The following is a 22221-nucleotide window of genomic DNA, read 5'->3' as shown; positions in this document are numbered from 1 at the left end:
GTCCTTAGTTTTCTTTCCTTATAAAGTTTTTCTGGTTTGCTGACAGAGTAATGCTGTCATCATTGAGTGATTAGAAAAGTATTCCCTCCTCTTCAATTTTTGGAAGATTGTATAGAACTGGTATTACTTCTATCAATTATTGAGAATGAGGTGTTGAACTCTCCAATATAATTGTGTATCTATCTATTTCTCTTTGAAGTTCTATTTATTTTTGCTTCATGTATTTTGAATCTCTGTTACAATATGTATAAATATTTATGATTATTGTATCCTCTTGATAAATTGACTCTTTTGGATAGTAGAAACAGGCAGTATTCCTGGTTCCGTATAGTCTCCAAGAATTGTTCTCCCTAATTTTTCCAGGTGATTCTTTCCTCAGCTTCAGATAGATTTATCTTTCTCACCCACATGTGCAGATTAGTCCTGTACTGAAAAATTTGAGACAGACCTTCTGCATATTGCCAGACATATATATTTTTTTTTTTTTTTGCAGACTTTTGCCTTCTGGTACTTGTTCTGTGGAACAAACTGCTTTGCTTCTGAGCTATCAGCAGCTTCCTCATCTCAGCTGGAATGCCACATTTGGCCTCTATCCCTTCTGTCTCACCTAGGTGGGAAACTAGAGCTGATTACATCATTTTCTATTTAAAATAAACCATGCCAATTTGTACAAAGGCCTGAAATCTCAGTTGAAATTGTTCTTGTGCTCTTCATTTAAGAAAATGATGTTATAATTTTGTTTTAAAATAGATGATCAAAAATATAAGAATAGGGCTTCCTTGGTGGCGCAGTGGTTGAGAATCTGCCTGTCAATGCAGGGGACACGGGTTCGAGCCCTGGTCTGGGAAGATCCCACATGCCACGGAGCAACTAGGCCCGTGAGCCACAACTACTGAGCCTGTGTGTCTGGAGCCTGTGCTCCGCAACAAGAGAGGCCGCGACAGTGAGAGGCCCGCGCACCGCGATGAAGAGTGGCCCCCACTTGCTGCAACTGTAGAAAGCCCTGGCACAGAAACGAAGACCCAACACAGCCAAAACTAAATAATAAATAAATAATAAATATTTTTTTTTTAAAAATGATGAAAATTTATTAAAAAAAAAAAAATATATATATAAGAATAGAAAAAAATGAAAGGATAAATAACATAGGATGTGTGAATAACATCATTGAACTAATTCACCTTTCTGGTATCTGAGAAATAAAGTTTCTATAAACATTTTTAGAGCATAACTACTCCTACAGTATGATATATTGTCACTATGTTGTAAAGAGAAGCAAGTATATATAATCATTTTGTGAAAGATTGCTATAGGTGCATGTGCTTTAAATAGAAGAAAGGTAAAAAATATTTTGTTGTTATTACTGCTTCTCAGAAAGTTTGGTGGTTCAGCTTACTTCATATAAACCCTCCAAATATCTGGGTCCTTGTCTAAGTCCATCCCAAACATGTTCAAATTCCTTCCCTCTCTCCTCATCATCATCTTCTCATTTTCCATCTAACCTTTTCCTGAACTCACTCTTATCTTCCAACATCTAATAGGCTTTTAATAAGGACTAAGCACGTGAGGGCCAGATTTCTGTGCTGGAGTTTTCTCTCTGTAGACTTTTTAATTAAAATTCCACAATGTTCTGATTTTAGTGAATCAGTAACACTTCCTAATATTTTCATTCTTAATATACCTCTACTTGTAATCTGTACCTCTTTTGCGACTTTTTGACACCTTCTTGATGTTTCAAATATGTGGTGTCAATACCCTTTGTCATTTCTGCCTAAGTTGACCTCAAATTAAGATATTTCTGTAAAGATTTGGATGGACAAATATAGACATTTATTCCAAATTAAATGAATGGTCTTCTTCAGATTGAGTTTCAAACTGTGAACTTGAAAAGATAAGTTCTGCTTGATTAATTGTAAAGATAAAACCAATTACTTTATAAAAACAATTAAATTATTGTGAGCATAAGCTTTTATATTTGGAAAGAATAGAAGTAAGTTCTATATTCAAGATTTCTTAAGCATGTTGTCTGTGAACCACCATCAGAGGAAAGAATTTTCTCTCAAGGTCTTAAAATAGGATGTAGACAGGTAACCAGAGTGGCATAGATGTCTCTCTGATACTGTGTGAACTAGGCTTATAAAAGTTGATTCTGTATTAAGAAATTGTTGTGCAGTCTTTCTAATCAAAAACAAATATCTATTCCAAATATGTAGACTCGACTTTTTTCTTAGAGGCAATGAAATAAATACAATGATGAGCAACAGTGAGAGACAAACGTCATTACTTTAATTCAGCTATGATAATGAGATGAACACAACAATTGTGTGTGAAAACATCAACTTGATTGAACCTGAAAAATGATACTTTTATCCTAGGGAGAATGCAGGCAAGCTGTGAAGGGTTGATACAGTGAAAAAAGATACTGACATACATTTCTGAGAAAATAACAGTTTGGTCCTGTACAAAGGGAATCTTGTCAAAAATATATTTGAGATCCTGTTCTCCTATTATTAGAACACCTTTAGGACATTTTATGATATTTTCTTCATTTTATGATATTTTCTACAGAAGGACTGTAGCTGTTTAGCTTGGTTTCTATCATTCCTTCTTTGGCAACATGTAGGATAACTAGCACATCTCATAAGGCACTGGTATAAGACAATACGGACAACATAAAAATCGTATGGCATTCCTCAAAATGTTTTATGTAAAAAGATAGGCTGTTTTAGACTAGCTGATTCCCTAGAAGAGTATGTCAAAATAAGGGCACAGAGAGGAACAGGTGATTTCAAGATGTTCCACATACAAACAACAAGGTGCGTTGTTGCACTGCTATATAAAATTTAAGAATGCCAGTATACAAATCCATTGATAGAGAAAGAAATGTCATAAATTCACTTACCTCTTACACCATTCTCCTAAATTGTGCAGTAGACATAGTCCATTGGCATCCTGGAGATGACATTCTGAAGGGAAAGCGCTGCATTCCTTGGTGGGTCAGTAGATGGCAGTATGTCTGAATTTAATGTTGTAGTAAGGGAAAGCTTTTTAGCATTTTCCAGGAAAATGAGGGTTTTGACAGCTGTGGGGCAGCATGGGGCCTCACATGGGCCAGAAGACTTGATCTTTATTTCTGGCTCTACTCCTGAATAAATTTATTTGAATAAATGGAGACCAGCCACCTAACTTTTGTGTTCCTTGCTTTCCTGAACTTGAAATTAGAGAAAATATTCTGTCTCTTCCTATCATCTCCCTCACAAGGACACTGTGAGTTTAATCATATTTCAGAATTATTTCTGTTCTTTGAAGAAAGACTATAAATTTGCTATGCTCTTTGTAATGTGGGTGGCAAAACTGATCTGGGTTGTTCATCTGGGACTTGAAGTTAATAAACACAAAGGCAATTGGCAAGAAGGGTCTTCTGTATTTCACTGACATAAACATTGGTGTATTTGGTTTTGAGTAGCAGCATTGGATCTGAGGACGCTAACTCCTGTTTCTTGGAATTAAAATAACTTTCTCAATGCCATGGAAATTGACAATTATGGAATGAAGCCAAAGGCCCCTGGCACCTTCCCAATTTAAAAGTCAACTGTTCACAGCAAGTACAGATTCAGTCAGATACAATATTTTTTATTCGTGCCTGCTATTGAACATGAGAATTTTTACTTTGGCATTTTACTCTAAAGCTGGCACTATGACAAATGTGAAATGAAATTATATATTTGAAATAGCATTGAATGATTGAATGATGATCCTTTCTCCCACTGAGACCCAGCTGTGCATGGGAGTGTCACTTTCATTTGACCTTAGACTCTTCAACTGAAACATACTTGCAGATCCATGGCACCAAAATGAGCTGTGACAAGAACATGTGGGGTAAAACAAACTGTGGTATCTGACCTGCCAACCTGGTTCTGGCCATGTTCACAGACACACTTCTCTGCAGGAGCCCTGCTACTTTGAAGCTGACAAAGTAGTGCAAAAAGGGATAAAATCACAAATACTATTTCTGGACAGGTGGGTATTGATAAAGAGGGTTAGAGTGTATGCAGTACGGACTCCTATCTCATCCAGTTTTCCTGGAAGCAAGAAATTGTATTATGTGGCATAACCAGAAACCTGCTTGCCATACATACAAAAAGTAAAATAATAAAACTTAAAAGATGTCATGACTTAAATATACACCATACCACCATTTCTAGCTAGCAGCCATTTAGCATATAGACAAATATTTGAAGTAAATTCTTGCCATATAAGCAACCAGAAAAGCTGTGCTCATATCAAAATCCATTGTCAAAATGTTAGCAAACTGGGCCTTTTGGAAATTTCCTGTGCAATAAGCATAGATTCAAGACTGGTGATTTTTGCTGTATGTCATCTTATTTGTCAGACATGGCTCTATAGTTGGATGGTGAATGGCTTGTTGGTTTGAATGTCAGGAGGTTAAAATTTTAATTTAAATATGCATAAGCATTAAAATACGTTCAAGAGAATGTCACATCAATCTCAGCCTCAGAGTACCAATTATGTTGTTTGGGTTCCACATTTGACACTGTTCTGACTAAACTGATATCCCCAGCTCAGAATTTTTAAAAATGCTCAGATCTCAGTTTCATAAGACATTCTATTTAAAGTAGAAACATTAGGAAGAACTGAATTATAGGAACACTATTTCATAGTTTCAAGGACATAAAAGTCAAAGCATAGTGCTTACAGCTAATAAACAATTATAAAGATGTATAAGTGAGCACATTATCTACTAGCATTAAGATAAAAGAAATATGCTTGGAAAGTATGTAGCTATTACATAGGATGGATCAGAAAAAAGAAATGTTTAAGGTTGGAGTTGAATTAGAAGCACTAATTTGTAAACTGGATGAGAACATATAGCTATTTTTAATCCTTAGTTAACAAGTTTCATTTTTCCTTAAAGCCACTTATTGAAAAAAAATAAATGATGCAGGAGGAACAAGAGGAATAACTATTAACTAATATTTTATGCATATTTGAATTTATTTAAAACTGGATTGTAGCACAATTTATATAAGATAAAATTTTACTTATCTATCAGGCAGTCAACCAAAATTCTCTATTAAGAATCCCATTATAAATTAATAGTAAAATGCTAACTGATGTTCATTGATTACACTGAAGCACTTTCTGATTCAGAAAAAAGCTAAATTAGAAATTAAAGTATGCACAATATGTTTTTAATGTTATGTATATTTATAATTTTGAATATTGTTTATTCATATCTAATTTGTGGTAATCTTATGAGTCTTACCATTGGTAAGTTGTAATACTTTCTAGATTATTTTTTTTTAATAATTTACTCTATTAAAATAATTTTAAACTTTGGTACAATGATAATTAGAAATGGTTGCTCTGACAAGTTATGAATCAGGTTAGTAGTTACCTAAAGGCATGGAATATAAGAATTTATTTCTGCATGCTAGCTGCACACATCTATAAAATCTAAAATAAAAGTGGTAAAAAATAAGATGACATAAGAAACTGAGGAACTGAAAGCCATTGGGAGATCCATGGGAATGGAAATTGGCTTTCTGAACTAGAGGAAAAGGAATAAAATGAAGGAAAAAAACAAAGCAGCAACAGGCATAAGAAAGCATTACATTTAAATTCTCTCTGCTACATGATGATTCCTGAATTGTCCTGATATTTTGAAACAGGTGGAAAGTTGATAAAAATAGACTGACTTTCTACAAACTGAGAAGATCTCAAAATTTGGGAAGTGATAGGTCACAGATATACAAATGAAGAATTGCAACTAGTTGACTAAAAGATAATACCTATTAGGATTCTTTCTGCTCTAAATGATTGACAACTTAAATTGGATTAATAAGCTTGGCGTATCATTGGCTAATGTAAACAAACAGTTCAGCTAAATTGGAAGCTAGAACTCTAATCAGTAGGATTTCTCCTTTACACTATCCCCCGTTCCCTGGGCTAGCTCAGCTCTCAGGATGGTGTAAAATGGATGTAAAATTCCAGCTGCAGCAGCAACCCTCACATTCTCTTACCTCCCACTACAGAGTGAGTAGTGTTATCTAGCACATCTAGCAATTGTTCTGAGGAACACACTTATGGGACTGGATTAAATGAATAGCCAATGCCTGGAGCAATCCTGATGACCAGGAATATATAATATGCCTATTTGGTGAAGTCTGTATTCATCCATTGATTTGTGAACACATCCAGTAAATAAATCAATATGTTGAAACCTTTCCTTGACCTCAGTCACTATGGCCAATAAACCCTAGGCAATACCACCAAAAGTGCATAACCAACAGTAGGAAAGTGGTAGTTTCCCCAAAGCAGCTGAAACATTATTATTTGAAGGAAGGAAAATGAATTCTTAGAGCAAGCAACTGCAAGGGAATTCATAGCTCCTTTCATGATTCAATTCATAGATAGAATGGGTAAGTGTCAAGGAGGCTGAACATAGAGAGTGAATTTCAATATTTGCAGTACTGGATCAGGAAAGGGGATATGTAAGTGACCACCAAAAAGGTGGACTAGTTCTATAAATCAAGGCCACACCAGCATTTTGGATCTGTTCACTGTCAATGACTCATTTATACATTCTGTATCATTTATAGTTCGTTAAGTCTACATATATATCTGTGAGGCAATTCTGTGTTTCAGATACATCCATGTGGATTCACTCATATCTGGAGACCAAATACTCATCTTTAAGAATCAGGCAAGTGTCTTTTTCTGTGAAGACAGAGCTGAACCACCTTCACGTCAGTCACAAGTTTGCCTTATACATATACTGGTTTGTGTATAAGACTCTGTGTTGTAATTATTTGTTTCGGTTCCTGTCTTCCCCACTTAGCTTTGAGCTATTGGATGATAGGGTTATACATTTTATCTCCAGGGTATGGCACCACAAGATGTGATGCTTAACAAATACTTTGTTAAAGAATAAAATGTATAATTTAAATTCCTCATTTATTATTTACTCAAATCTTAGCAATTTTATGTAGGAAAAACTCTCAAGATATGGAGACTAATTCATATAATCTGTGGCAATAATAAATAACTTGTATTTATTTAATCCTGATTACATATCAGTTATATGCCTTACATGTATTATATCATTTAGTCCTCGCATCAAACTTGTTTGGTAGGTGTTGCTATCTCCTTTACACAGATACAAGCCTGAGGTTAAATAACTTGCAACAGACTGCAAGTTAGTAATTGGTGAAAGTTGGATTTAGGTCATACCAGATCTGACTTAAATGCCAGGCATTTTCTGTAGTTCTTAAAATTTTCCTGCTTTGAAATTTTGCAAGGAGGGGGAAAATTCCGTAGCAAACAAACAAATTAATTCAAAAATCAAACAAACAAAAAAAAACTTTCACTCTGATACCAGTCAAAAAAGTGAAAAACTCATAAAAATGAAAAATCAGATCTGAATCTGGAAGCTCATCATATGTATAAAGGGAGCTTAAAAATTAACACTGAAAGAGTGTTTAAGCTTGTCAGTATAGATTTATTTATTTATTTATTTTTTGTGATTTTTGCCTGTGTGAGCTGTTAAGCACTCATGTTCACATTGATCGTGGTGTTACTCAGGAGAGCTGGCCTATCACTTCAAGTATGAAAAACCAGAAGGAGGTCTATAAAAATTTCCGGAGAATAAGTAATAAGGGGAATTGTGAAATGATTTTTCTTTTCTGAGGTATTTTGCACAGTACCCCTCTCTGTATATATCAATATAAATAAATTGCTATAAATATAAAGATACATATGATACATACATACATATGATAGATACATATGATACATATGTATATAATATGAAGTATTTAATGGAAATGAATCACCTTAACAAGTCAGAGTGTGAAAGCTGAAGCAGCTTAATTTCCTTTCTTCCCTAAAAATCATGCTGATTTCTTAGGATTTATTTCAAAAGTGACTTTTTGAGACAAAAGTAAAAAGTTTTGTGAGCTTTTGGGGGGATTGTATTTATACAATAACTGTAGTCAGAAAAGCCTTATCTGAAATGGGTATAAATGACAGCACTGTGAAGCAGTTATAGCAATATTTGGTCCTTTAGGAACCCCGGCCACTTATATAGTATCTCATGTCTTCTTTGGGTCCTCAAAGTGAGGGTTCCCTGGTTGATCTTTGTGTCCCCTCTGCCCTTGCTGTATGATTCTCCTCTAGATCTGCTTTTCAGTGCTTTCTTCACTTCTGGGATAAGTTAACTCAGTTCTCGATTTAACTTTGGGTCTCAAAATGTCTGACCATATATTAGCCCCTGACTCACAATTAACTTTATAAGGTTCCATTTTTGTAATTGCTTTTTCTCCCTGAAAAAAAATAGTAAAATCATGTAAACTTCTAAGTCGCTGTGTTTTCCTCTTTATACTCTGACAAATCAGCTTTTTGTTTTTGTTGTTGTTGCGTGTGAATCTAACCTAGCACAATGAAGTGGAAGAGAGCCAAATCATTAGGAACAGTTAAGTAGGTTGTTCCTAGAACAGATTTGGGAACTTCTACGCCATCACATTTCTAGTTGTTTTGACAGGAGAAAAAGTAGAGATTAGAGGAGGACAGGCAGCCTGGTAGGCCCCCTTGTTATGACAGTGATTCTACTTATATGGACCAAATGGATTTACTGATGTGGGTGGAATACCTCCAGATATTTTGTCAGCAACATCAGGGTAAGCCTACTCCTCAGCTCCTGTTCTTGTGCATTTACTGCTCATCTGTTGGTATATTACTCCAAGTGTGAAATTTCATATTATAGTCCAGGTTGAAGTGTACTAGCAATATTACAACTGCAAATTAGTGTTGGGGGGCCACTGGGAGGGAAGAAAGACATTAAGTAGAGAAAACAAAGGAAAATTCAGTGTTAAAATTCAGGGCTAAACTTCAGGAAATATGGGATGATGTAATCAAAAGGGAGGCCTTGACCTTTCTTTATTTTCCTGTACCCTCATTATTTTTTCCAAGTGCTCTTCCTTGGCTTAACCACCCATTAGACCGTCAGATACAAGCCATTTGCATGAGCTCTAGATTCATGCCATGCTGCCAGCTCACTGCCTCACATCTTTATGACAATGATACTATACGACATTGAAAACTGGTTAAAGGATGAAGAAAATTAGAAAACACATCCACCAGGGAACTGAAAATTGAACATGCTAGAAGTACAAGGTAAGGAGCAGGTCCGGTGGAGAAGGAAAGAGCTAACTAGAATGGGAGGTGCAACATGAGAAAAGAGGGGTAGGGGCTTCCCTGGTGGCACAGTGGTTGAGAATCTGCCTGCCAATGCAGGGGACACGGGTTCGAGCCCTGGTCTGGGAAGATCCCACATGCCACGGAGCAACTGGGCCCGTGAGCCACAATTACTGAGCCTGCGTGTCTGGAGCCTGTGCTCCGCAACAAGAGAGGCCGCGATGGTGAGAGGCCTGCGCACCGCGATGAAGAGTGGCCCCCACTTGGCGCAACTGTAGAAAGCCCTGGCACAGAAACGAAGACCCAACACAGCCAAAACTAAATAAATTATTAAGGCAATTTTTAGCCAGAGCCAGAGAGGTTTTTTTTGTTTTGTTTTGTTTTTTGCAGTGCTTTGAAGGAAGATTTTCTGAAGCCAGCTTAATCTTAAAGCACTTCCGTTTACCTCACCCTATTCCAAAGGTCAGAGCAATTTAAATAAGCCCAACTCTGCTATCTCAGAGGACAGGGACAAAACAATTCCAAACAGCTATGTCTGGGATTTGGGCAGAGGACACAGTGAAGGAGAGTTAATATTGGTAAGTCCTGCTATCTCAAGTAGGACTTGTAGAGTCAAAGCAAATCCAAACAAATAGCTAAAGAGATATAACTACTGTTTATGAAGATAGTACTTTAAAGTCTGAATCTGAGCAACTATGGACAGAGTAACCAAAACTGCTTCTTTTTATAGCCATTCCAATAGAGGAAGTCACCAGGTCATAGAGGGATGTGGGCCATGGGATCTGTGTGATGTCTAGAACCAGGAAATAATCAGCATAATGACAGCAGGAGGGGTAGAACCAGAATATTCTGGTAAACTATAAGGAGATATTAGGTCATTGAGATAAAATGTAACCTTTAGCAGAATATAAGTTTTGTATGAGCTATAAGTGGATTACCAAAAGAAATTTGCCATTCTAAATTATTTACCTTGTCTGAAGGCAGGCATTCATTTAGAAAATGGAACTGGTTCCCACAATAATAATCTTACAAATTAAGTTTGAAGCATGAAAAATCTTTCCTTTATATGTCTATCTCACTCTCTAGCTCTCTGATTTTATACTCAAAATGATAAGTTAACATTTAAGATACTCTGAAGATCATTAGATACTCATAAGTCTAGTATAATCAATACTTAAATTTTTTAATTTTAAATATTTAGTCATTAATTATGATTATTAGTAAGCTTTACATAACAAGGAAGAAAAGAAACTAGTTTGAAAAAATAAAAATTTAGTTGAGGCATCAAACTATTAGTTTGATGTTAATCAAACTAATATTTTAATTAGCATCTTAAGGTTAATGAACTAAGAAAATTATGTCTTGAAAGTGTTGCAATTATTCTAGACAGGTTCACAAATCTGAACCTTCATTCTCTTGATTCTCCCCTTTCCTCTTTGTCCTTTCTTCTTAATTGTCCATCAAGTTTTTTATTCCTCCTATCTCCCTCCAACCCTCTTATGAATTAGTGTTCCATCCTTCACCCACTGATATTCTTACTCCCATGCTATTCTTGGGAAACCTCATCTACTCTCAAATTCTACTCTCAAATCTTTATTGTCTACGTGCTTAGATTCCCAAATCCAATCTTGATCTCTCCCTAAACTTAGGACTCCTATATCCAACTAGACATGTCCACCTGGAAGTTCTATGGGTGGATCAAACTCAGTATGTCTAACAGTAAATAAGAAATTATTTTTTAGTCAGGCTTTCTCATCCTTCCCTATTTCCCAGGTCATGGAACCACTATTTAGCTTCTGAAATTCCAGCTAACTATCCTGCATTTATTCTCTATTATTTGCTAGCTCATATATCTTGTTTTGACTCCCTTTTCATAATTCTGAATGTGCTTATCTCCACCCATGGCTCTTCTCCTTTTTCAATTTGAATGACACTGGATTAACACAAGACTCTTTTCTTGACTCTGAGATCTGTTCAGTTTTTCAAGACAGCTGAATCCCAAGATTTGTTTTTCTAAAGCTCCTTTCAAGAAGATGTACTAAGAAAGAAAGAGAAAAACAAATATTGTATATTAACACATATATGTGGAATCCAAAAAAAATGGTACAGATGAACCTATTTGCAAAGCAGAAATAGATATACAGACATAGAAAACAAACATATGGATACCAAGGAGGGAAGGGGGATTGGATGAATTGGGAGATTGGGATTGATACTATGTATAAAATAGATAACTAGTGAGAACCTACTGTATAACACAGGAAACTCTACTAAATGATCTGTGGTGACATAAATGGGAAGGAAATGCAAAAAAGAGGGGATATATGTATACATATAGCTGATTCACTTTGCTGTAAAGCAGAAACTAATGCAACATTGTAAAGCAATTATACCCCAATTAAAAAAAAAAAAGAAAAAGAAATCAGTGATATGAAACATACTAAGTTTCTTCAATTCTCTTGATCCCCATGGCCTTTTGCCACATCTGTTCTTTGGATCTTCACATCAGAATCAAACCTGGACACTGAACCTACACTATTTGGGAAAAAATATAAAAATATGCTGACTGGATTCATCCAAGAGTAAAACTTCCCAATATAGATGGGTCTCTAAAATGCCCAGTATTAATTTTATGTGTCACTCTTTCTCCATTTTCCAGTAGTTATTATACTTTCACTTCTTAACTTAAGCTGGCTATCTCTATTCCTATTATAAACTTGACTTTTATTTCCCACAGAAATAAAATCTGATACATACGGTCTTGATTTCTTCCTTCCCCCTCAAAACCTGTATCTTTACTTATCCTTATGTAAATAGAAATTGTGTTCTGAGTGGAATTTTCTTATTGTCTTAAAAAATGGTGCTAAGTCCCAATGTTAAGAACAAAAATCCCTAAATATTCCATATTCTAAACTCAGAGAACCATCAACCATTGGACTGATCATCTCTCATAGGGATTACTAAAAGGTGCCATCAGAGAAACCATACAAGAACTATTGCCTCACAAAACCCTGCTAAGGAAATTTAAAAATTGAGGAGAGTCATGTGGGTCTTTGCATAGAGTGCAGTGTTCTTTACAAGAAGCTACTTCCTTCACTATCTATACAGAGGGAAAGAGTCTGCTTCCCCTCCACAATTAAAGAGAGAAAGGACACAAAGAAATCACTTGTAAAATGTGGAGTCCTGCAAAAAAGGACATCAGCATTTTGTTTCCAGGTAGAAAATCATTTAACCTTTAGACATGTTGATTTGCCCTTTGATACTGGAATAGGGAGCAAAAACCTGGAGAGAAAAGTCATGAAGAAGTGTATACAGAGCAAGGACATTCCCTCCATATCCTGGATTTCAAGAGATCTAAGTATATATGACAAACTTGCCTTTAGGTTTTGAAGTTAGAAACCATGGAAGGAAGATGAAATTGTGGACTTGATAATAACATGGATTGGGGCAAGTTCAGGACAAACTAGGAGAGAACTGAACCTTGACCACAGGCCTATAAGCCAAAAGATAAGGATGTCTTTGTCTCCACAACCCTTCTCCTCAGCCTAACAACAGAGGTGGAGCTCAGGGAAGAGAGAGTGAAGGTATTAGAGTACACTGTACCCCACTTCCAATCTGATGGAGCTACCAGGGATCATTCTGTTGGAGGGTAAATGAAAAAAACGAACAAACAAAAGAATTTAGAGAAATTAGTGATGATATTGAATGATCAGTTATCAAAATTAAAATTAAGATTTTAATAACAAGTTAACTAGAAAGTGCTAAAATTGAGCTAAATTTTTTAAGAGGACTACCATTTAACAGGAAGAGTATAGTTGAAAGCAGGAATTCAAAAATTTTAAACTGTCTCATGTTTATGTAAATTAAAATATCTAATAAAATACTATCTTTTATAATTTTTAATAGAGGAAGAATTTTCTCTCTTCTTTATATCCAGGCTAATTTGGCCATTTGTAATCTTTGCCTCTAGGTGTTCTTTCCAGACCTTGCATAATTTCCATAGGCTTCCTCTCATTAGTTAAACATCCTAAGCTTCCCTCCTAAAATCAATGCAACACCACACAACAGAGCATAATACAAAACAATAAAACTACTCCTCAACTCCATCTTCTACTTGTCAGGGAGAAAGAAATTTTCCTCTACCCTTCTAGGTTCTTCCGGCTGGTCTAAGAATTAATGAGAATTAATGAGACAAATTAACAGGAGAAAATGGCTGGAACTTTCACCTTAAGGACCATCTTTAGCTAAAGACAAAAGACAAAAGAGGGTGTTGGGGTCAGTGGCTTGGGACTTCAAAGGGGAGGAAGACAATTCACAGGAAGATAGAAAAGCAAGTGTTTGGTAAGCAAATGTTTGGAGGGCCATGCAGAGACAATGCAGCACTGAGTGGACTCTGATCTCTAGGCCCTGTCTTCCCCGCCAACAGACACAGTTGGCCAATATTCTTTGCAGATATCTCTGGTGATAGCCCCATTCCTCCGGGCCAGTGTCTTTATCTAAATTCTTTAGTGATTTAAGGGGGAAGGTCATTGTTTCTTTCTGAGTCTTTTGGACCTTTATTGTTTTCAGCTTGAAATAATCCACATGCCAAAGAGACATTTTGGAGTGACAAATTTTGTTCTCTTGCACTCTCAAACTACTATTATATTCTATGATGTTTTTGATAATGAAAACAACAGGTAATGAAAATATCTATTTTCAAGATATTTTGACCATACGCTGAGAGATTTCATGAGCACATCTGTTGTATTATGAAAATCTACTTTAAAGCCTGTCTCTATTTTATTTATTTTCTTATTTCAATAGGGTCTGGGTCTATAAGCATTTTGAATTGGTCTAATATTCCCTAGGTGTTCTCATTTATTCCTGCAATACCTGTGACTCTTTTATGCTGCTATTTTTTAAGTCTGCATCTCCAGTCTTGACATCTATTCCAAGTTCTGCAGGTATATATCTGGTTTTATATTCATCTTCTCTACTTGAACCCTGCAGAACAGCTCATATTTGATATGAACTTATTCTTGGAACCTTTAAAACCATCTCTTTCTGAGGTCTGTGTATCAGTAAATGTCAATAATGTCTATTTATTTCTTTTTCTAGCTTTTTCCTTGACATTTAATAGATGCTCAATAAATCTTGGTTAAATGAAATTAATAAATTAATTAATATTAATTTAAAAATAAATCATAACTAGCATGAGAACCTTTAGGTGTATTATTTAACATTTCTCTTTAAACTGTAGTTAGTTTCATCTCTTTGAACTAACATCTGAATTATAATTTAAAAAGAAAAATGTAAAACAGTCTATTAATCAGTATTTGCATTATTTTATTTCAAATAATAGACTTTATTTTTCCTTTTGAAATCAATGCAAATTATTACTGCTTTTGCCCATGATGCTTGCCACATTTCCTTCTTTCCAAGTTTGTACATCTCATAGGATTTAATTTAAATCTCTTAAGCTCTCAGGAATTCTCAAACTTTCCCTCTTTGATCACTGGTCTTTAAAATTCATATTTATTACATTCATTATTTTAATGTTAAATTCAATCCTTGGTTATTGCTCTACACTATTTTATGTGGGTTTGTTTTGTCAATTAAAGAATGTACTTTCCAATCCATTTCCAAAAGGATTGAGCCACTGCAATCACTGACCTTCAGCACAGCCTGAGAGGAGTTCAGGGTGGAGATCAGGAATGAGGCACTCTGTGCTCTGGGGAAACTGGTAGAACAGGCCTTCAGATAGTTAAGATATTTTCAGGAGAAAGTTTTGTGAACTCCAATTCTTGCATCTTCACATACTTAGAAAAGCACTAAAACCATTAGCCAAGATATCTGTTCCTCATGAGTAGCAGCAACCTTCTACTGAGACATATGTTTGTTTACATGTACCCTTCACCAAAATCACATATATACTGAATTCCCTCCTTAAGTCTTCAGAACAGTTTCTCAGAGCTATTTGAGAGGTTGTCTCCTGGGTGGTAGTCCTCAGTAAGGCACTTAATAAATTCAACTCACAGCTTATACATTGTGCATTTTTTTTAAGTTGACAGTAATATCTTCAATTAATTTTCAACTCTGAGTTGTGATAAATATAATTTACATATTCCTTTAGACAAATATGAATACTCAGTAGGTACTCAAAAAATGCATGGCTAAATTATGCAAATAAGATTTATCTTATGTTTCCAGAATCACTTAGTGTTGCCCTATGTACCTTTCTTGAAGGCTGGGAAATTGCCCTTGAAAAGTTACTAGTCATAGACCAATAAAGCCATGTGATTTATTCAAAAACATAACTGTCACAGGATAATAAATAATGCTGTGGGCATTCATCTGACTGATCCACTGACTCATTATTTGAACTGAAGGAAGACTGTTCACATTCTTTACTTCAACATTACCTAAGTGCCAGAGAGTCAAAATGAGATGTAGTGAGATAGATGTACACAGAGCTCACGCAGCCTCAGTCTAAAGGAGGCTTACTGATACAGAGCTCCCTCATTCAATTGTACAATTATCTGCTTAAATGAAAACTGAATTTAAATTTTCTCCTGGGGGAAAATGCTAGTTTGATGCTCTGTTTAAAAAAAAAAAAAAAAAGGTCTTTGCACATGTATAATGAGAAAATTGTATTGCGGGGTGCAATGATTTAGCATGTGTTAGAGTTAAGTATCTAAAACATCTACAGGGCCTGAAAAAGTATATGGAAATGAGCTGTTTTCCAAGTTAATGGCACAGAAAATGACAGCTAAGCTGATCTCTTTTTCACACACTTTTTATGAAGTATTTCTCTTAGGGTTTGAAAGAACTTGCAATCTAGCTGCTTTCAACTCTGGGACATAGAAGATTCAAGAGAAATTAGTCTTGGGATCTGATATATTAGTTCAGAAGTAACTGGCAGTTTCATTTATAGGTGCACAATTTCCATAAGTGATATTCAGGCAAGTAGGCAGACTTTAAATGAGCAACGTTTATCTCTAGCCCTTCAAATCTTTCCATTTTCTAACCCATCCTTGATAATTTCTGCAACTTTTATATCTTTTTCTTCTTTCTAAAGATTCTCTCAGAACTTTCTTTCATACGGATCTATTCATGCTAAATGTAAGTTTCTTTTTCCAATAAACCCTTTTTGGGAGGTCATTTTAATTTGTGCTTTAGAAGGTGGAGAGGGGCATCCACTAAGCTGCTCCCCACTGAATGTGTTTATAAGACCAACAATAGCTACCTCAGCAAATCATGTAAAGCAGAGGCACATTTCCACTGAATCCTGCCCAGGCTGCAGAATAATGACCAAATAATTCTTGCTGTTTTAAAGCACTAAGTTTTAGGGTATTTTGTTACATAGCAATACTTCATTGGAACTTAGAAAGATAATGTGATGTCAGGATATTGGTGTGGGGTGAATATCATGGGAAAATATATATGGGAATATTGTGTGTGCAAGGATTGAAAAATATATATTATTAGAACTAATGAAAAAAAGATGTGATTGTGTATCTGAAATTAACTTTGAAGACATTCTAAACCAGACTTTATCTATGAGAAAATTGATTACGAATGAGGTGAAGAGACTAGCTATATATCAGTAGCTTAAATTTTGTGACAATTGCTTTCTGAATTCCTGAAAATGTGCAATATGGAGAAGAATAAAAATTAAAGCTCTTTTAGTGACAAATACTATAAAGGTTAATAAACATGTAACAGGTATGGGAGGATTCAAGCATGACTTTCTATTATATGTATGATAGAGAAATATGTATAGACCCTGATTTTTAAAAGGAAAAGAGCTGGTAAAATAATATCTTTTTGCAGTGTATTTATATATTGACACTTATGAAGTGTTTTGTGACACATCCTCCATGTAATACCTGAATCATATACTTGTATGGGCAATCACAGAGGGAAAAAGGAAAATCTGGATTTCATAGTCACTTATGTGTACACGTCTATATATGTGGAAACATAGGGACATGCATCTCTATTTTACAACTGTATTTAACATCACAAAATTGGGAACCTATAATATCATAGCAGACAAAAGCAATTTACTGAAGCCAGTGTGTAAACGTAGTCAGAAATATGAAGCTACTGTGAAAGTCCCATCATATTACTTGTATTTGATTAAATGTTGACTTGTAGAGCTAGACTTTCATTCTTAATGTCCTAATAGTTGTAAACATAATATATAAAACACAATTTATTACATATAATTTCAAAAGCTATAGAAAGGTGAATTACAAAGAAAAATATTGAAATTTTAGATTCAGTGATCTGAAGAGTAATTCTATTAAAGAAAAGAAAAAAGAGATCTTAGCTGAGAAGCTTTACTATAATAACTGAGAAAGTAACAAATTATGCATAGGTGGTGTCATTTTTAGGACAATTCTACACAGCCTGGTTCAGAAACTTGTGCTGACCTATATGAAATCTTTCCTTCTCATTAATTTTTTGAACTTTTCCTGTCTCCAGTACATGACATCACTTTTCCATTGCCAATTCCAAAATTCTGGCACAACACAGATCCCAGTAAGAGGAGGAGGTGCAATAACCAATCAAAGCGTGTGGGTTTTGGCACTGGGCTCATGCCCAGGTGATTCAGTTGCTCTGTACTCATCTCCAGAAAAGAAGATCACAGAGGCCAGAAACAGCTTCTCCTTTTAAGGACTCTGGGAGCTCTGCAGTCTATAGTAGTTTTAGAGAGGTAGTGTAGCCTAGTCAAAGTGGGTACTAGACACACTTAATCCCAGTTCAATCCCTTAATAGTTTTGTCTTTAGCAATCAATTTCAACATTTACCCAATGAGTAAATAGTATAAAAACTTATACAGCTTCAGAAAATAAATTCTTAATAAATGGTAAATACTACTAGCTATTTTTCATGATAATTTGTTCTTATGCACAAGTAAACTTTTAATAAGTTTAATAAAGTTAATGTCAAGTTGATTATTACATGACGGATATAATTTCAATTTACTGTCACATATTTTAGTATAAAATATATCAATCCTGTGGAAAATATGTAAATTCATAAAGAACAATAGTGTACTCACTACTCACCTTTTTAAAAAGTATCTTGATATTTGTTGTTCAAAAAATGAAACAAATATAGATACTGGCAGCCCTTGGGCGACAACTCTCAATCACATTTTCTTCCTCCCTAATCCAAAGGAAAGTCTTGTATCTTCATGTCGAATATTATCCTTATGTTTTCCTACCTTTAAAAATACACTAGCATCAATAAACTTTTAAAAAATTGTTTTTTTTTTTAGATTTATGTCTTTCTATATATATAAGCTGTTCATTGTATAACTGCTTCAAGCCCTCTATGAATATATCAGGCTTAAAAATCTGTTCTCTTATTAACGAGCATTTAGGTAGTTTCAATATTTTGCTGTTTTATACACACCTATTTGCATCGCATTCTCTTTATTTTTAAATTGGAAATATTAATAGTACCTCCCTCATAGGATTTTTGTGGAGAATAAAATAATAAATATAAGAATTGGGCTAAGTGTAAAATAAATACTATATGTGCCTGCTAATATTATAAATAGTGTTGCAAGGGTCCTTGATGCACTCACCTCTTTGATTCCAACTGTAAAATGTAGGAATGACATCCAAAAGTGGAAATATATGGTCTTTGGTATATACATCTTCAACTTGACTATAATTTTTCAATCTGCTCTCCAAAGTAATTGTACTATTTTATGTTCTGAGGATTACGTGGATTTTGGAGTCAGACTCTCTGAGAACTAGCTACATGACCTTAGCAAAATACCTCTCTGTGACTTAATTTTCTCATCTGACAAGTGAATATAACAATTATATCTATCTGATTGGGTTTCAACAAAGATTAAATAGATTATTTGTATAAAGAATTTGAAACAATGTCTACAACACGTTAAGTGTACAGTATATACTAGCTATCAAAACCATTACCAGCAGCATAGGAAAGTTCTGATTTCTCTACTAGTAGTTGAAATTGTCAGATTTATTTTGTTCTTTGTTTTCTTTCTTTATCCAGATTGATGGGTGTAAGATAGTACTTAATGTTTACTATAATTTACTTTCCTCTGAATACCAGATAGTCAGGTTAAGTATTTTGGAGGTGCCCAAAGTCACCTTCTTCTGTTTCCCACCTCACATGCAATGATTTTAATCCTTGAAGTGCTCATGAAGCCAACCCATGGCCAAACCTCCTGCTTCCAGCAAGCCAGAGCCTTCAGAGGCTTCATCCTTATTCTCCTCTCTCTTCTACTCCATGCAGATAATTATTTTCTTTTTGAATCAGGATATATTCTTTTAATATTTTCTTTTTGTGTATCATATTTTCATAGTCATCTTATTGCTTTGTATTGGGAGCAAAGGGCTTACCTACAATCATGAACTTACAGACCATCTTAACTAGAAAAAAATATTGTTCCTGGAAAAATAATATATGTTCACTGTAGGCAACATGAGAATAGATGGCAGACATGACTACAATAAATAAAGGGCATCCATACTTCTACTAGCAGGAAACATTTCTTAAAACTATTTTATATTTCCATAAAATTAACTCTAAATAAAATTATGTAGATATTAATAGTACTACATTATCAAGCTTATGAATTGTGGAAAAGCATGTTGTCAGAAGAGAGTTCCTCTTCTTAAACAATTGGATTATATGGTAATATAATATTAAAATGAATTGAATCAGAAATAAAATCTAAAGTTTGAAAGACAGTCACAAAATCAATGTAAGAAAAGACATTGTAATAACTTAAAAAAGTAAAATATGTAATTATCTAAGTAGAAAATGGAATAAAGTTTACATTGTTAAATACAGTCATGAATCTCTTATAAACAATAAAATATATAAACCAATTGTTAATGTAAATGAAAAGTAGAGTAATTGTACAAAATTTAGTATGAGCAAAGAGATGTAATTATACTTTGTATTTTATGATGCTAATAAAATTGAATCTGGTTGAAATGATGCTCTAGGACAGGGGTCCCAAACCCCCAGGCAATGGACTGATACAGGTCCGTGGCCTGTTAGGAACCCTCGCACAGCAGGAGGTGAGCAGCGAGCAAGCTATCAAAGCTTCATCTGCTGCTCCCCATCACTAGCATTACTGCCTGAACCATCTTCCCCCATCCCATCCGTGGAAAAATTGTCTTCCACGAAACTGGTCCCTGGTGCCAAAATGTTGGGGACCATTGCTCTAGGAAATATGTTACCAAAATCACCACAAAATGATGTAGTAAGTTGAATAGACAAAGAGCCTTGGAAAATTTTTGAGATAATTGTCAAAAACTACTAACAAAAGTGCTCCCGGAAGGCTTCATAGTTGACTTTATTGTAAACTTCAAACAATTAATTCTGTCCTGTTTGACTCTTCCAGAAGTTAAAGAAAGAAGGAAAATTTCCCAATACTTTAATATTTTATAGCATAAACCTGATGCAACAACACTATATATATTGTGCATAAAACTTGAAATAAATCTCACTCATAAAGATGCAAAATCTCAAGTAAAATTTTAGCAAATTAAATGCAGTAGATTAGCCATTACCAAGTAGAAAATGGAATAATGCTTAAATATTCAAAAAATCTAATCCTTCATGTTAATAAGTCAAAAAGAAAACCTTATGATCATCTCAATAGATGACACAAGTATATATGGTAAATTTCCACACCCTTTAATAGTTTTTCAAAAAGTCAAAACATGCAAAAATAGGTTTTTATATGATAAAAATTAATTCTCTTACTTTCTATGCACCAGTATACATGTATGTATGTATATTTTTGTTAAAATTGAAGTAAAACCCTGTGCTACCTCCAAAACTTCCTAACATCTTGAGTACAGCTGCACTAAATCTGTAAGATATTTGGGGCAATAGTTGTAATTATGTAATACTATTACATTTCCTAAAACTATGTGCTTTAGAATGCTAGTTCTACCAGATATTAATAGGTCTCCTTTGAATAAAATATTCTATGGCCAAATAAGTTTGAAGTGCACTGGGTTACACAGAAGAACATATTCTTTTGCTGCAAGACTATCTGAGAGAGAGATAAATTGTGTATGATTTCTAAAATGTATTTGACCATCAGCTACCCCCAGCTCATGTGTACACTTTCCTTTTCGACTTTTTAGTGCCCAGTGATGAAACGTACAAGTATTTGTAGCTAAGAGGAACAAGATCCCAGCTCTTACACTAGCGATTTTAAGATTGTTTGCCAAAGAAGTGGAATCTTAATGTGTATTAAAGGATGTTACTCCAAAATTGCTCAGATCATTTTCTTAAGCTGGATATTATAATTGTGTCTATTTAAAAGTCTTTTGCCTTAAACAATCCCTTTAAATTTCCATTTAAAATGAAATGTGAATAATGTTGGTTTCATCCATGTATAACTTTCCTTCATTGAATAAACTTTCATGGAATGCTTTATAAGTGCCACTTTCTAGAAATGGATTATTCAAAATTGAATAAAATAGGCAGACAAAGACCTAACTACAATCACTGTAGAGCATATAATCCAAGGCAGTAATTGCTTAATTTGTAAGAATGCATTCCCCTTTTTGAGTGTGCAACTTCAAAATACATTGCCTTATTTATAAAGTTATATGCATTCACTGTTGTGCAAATATTTTGAGTAAATTATAAAACTTAACTTTTTGAAAACTTGAAGCTGTACAATATTGGGAACCATTGTGACACAGGGTCCAATACCTAAAGCATCTTTTTATGGGTACAAATTCAGGGGGCCATAATTTCATGCTCAGATTGAGAGCAAAATTAGATTTTATAGTAGTTCTGAAGTTTGACCCACCATATTGTTCATCATCACTAAGATTTATTGAGTACTGGGGGGAAATATGTTTATTGGATAGGAATTTACAATTTGAAGATCTCAGATAGAATCCTTGGTAGTTTCCTAACCACCTGCATGGGACATTAAAAGTAACTCACCTTCACACCTTGGTGAAAAAATAGGTAACTTTTATTCTAATATCT

Source organism: Eschrichtius robustus, chromosome 11 (assembly GCF_028021215.1).
Source record: "Eschrichtius robustus isolate mEscRob2 chromosome 11, mEscRob2.pri, whole genome shotgun sequence".
Classification (NCBI taxonomy): domain Eukaryota; kingdom Metazoa; phylum Chordata; class Mammalia; order Artiodactyla; family Eschrichtiidae; genus Eschrichtius; species Eschrichtius robustus.
Note: the sequence above shows the minus strand (reverse complement) of the source record.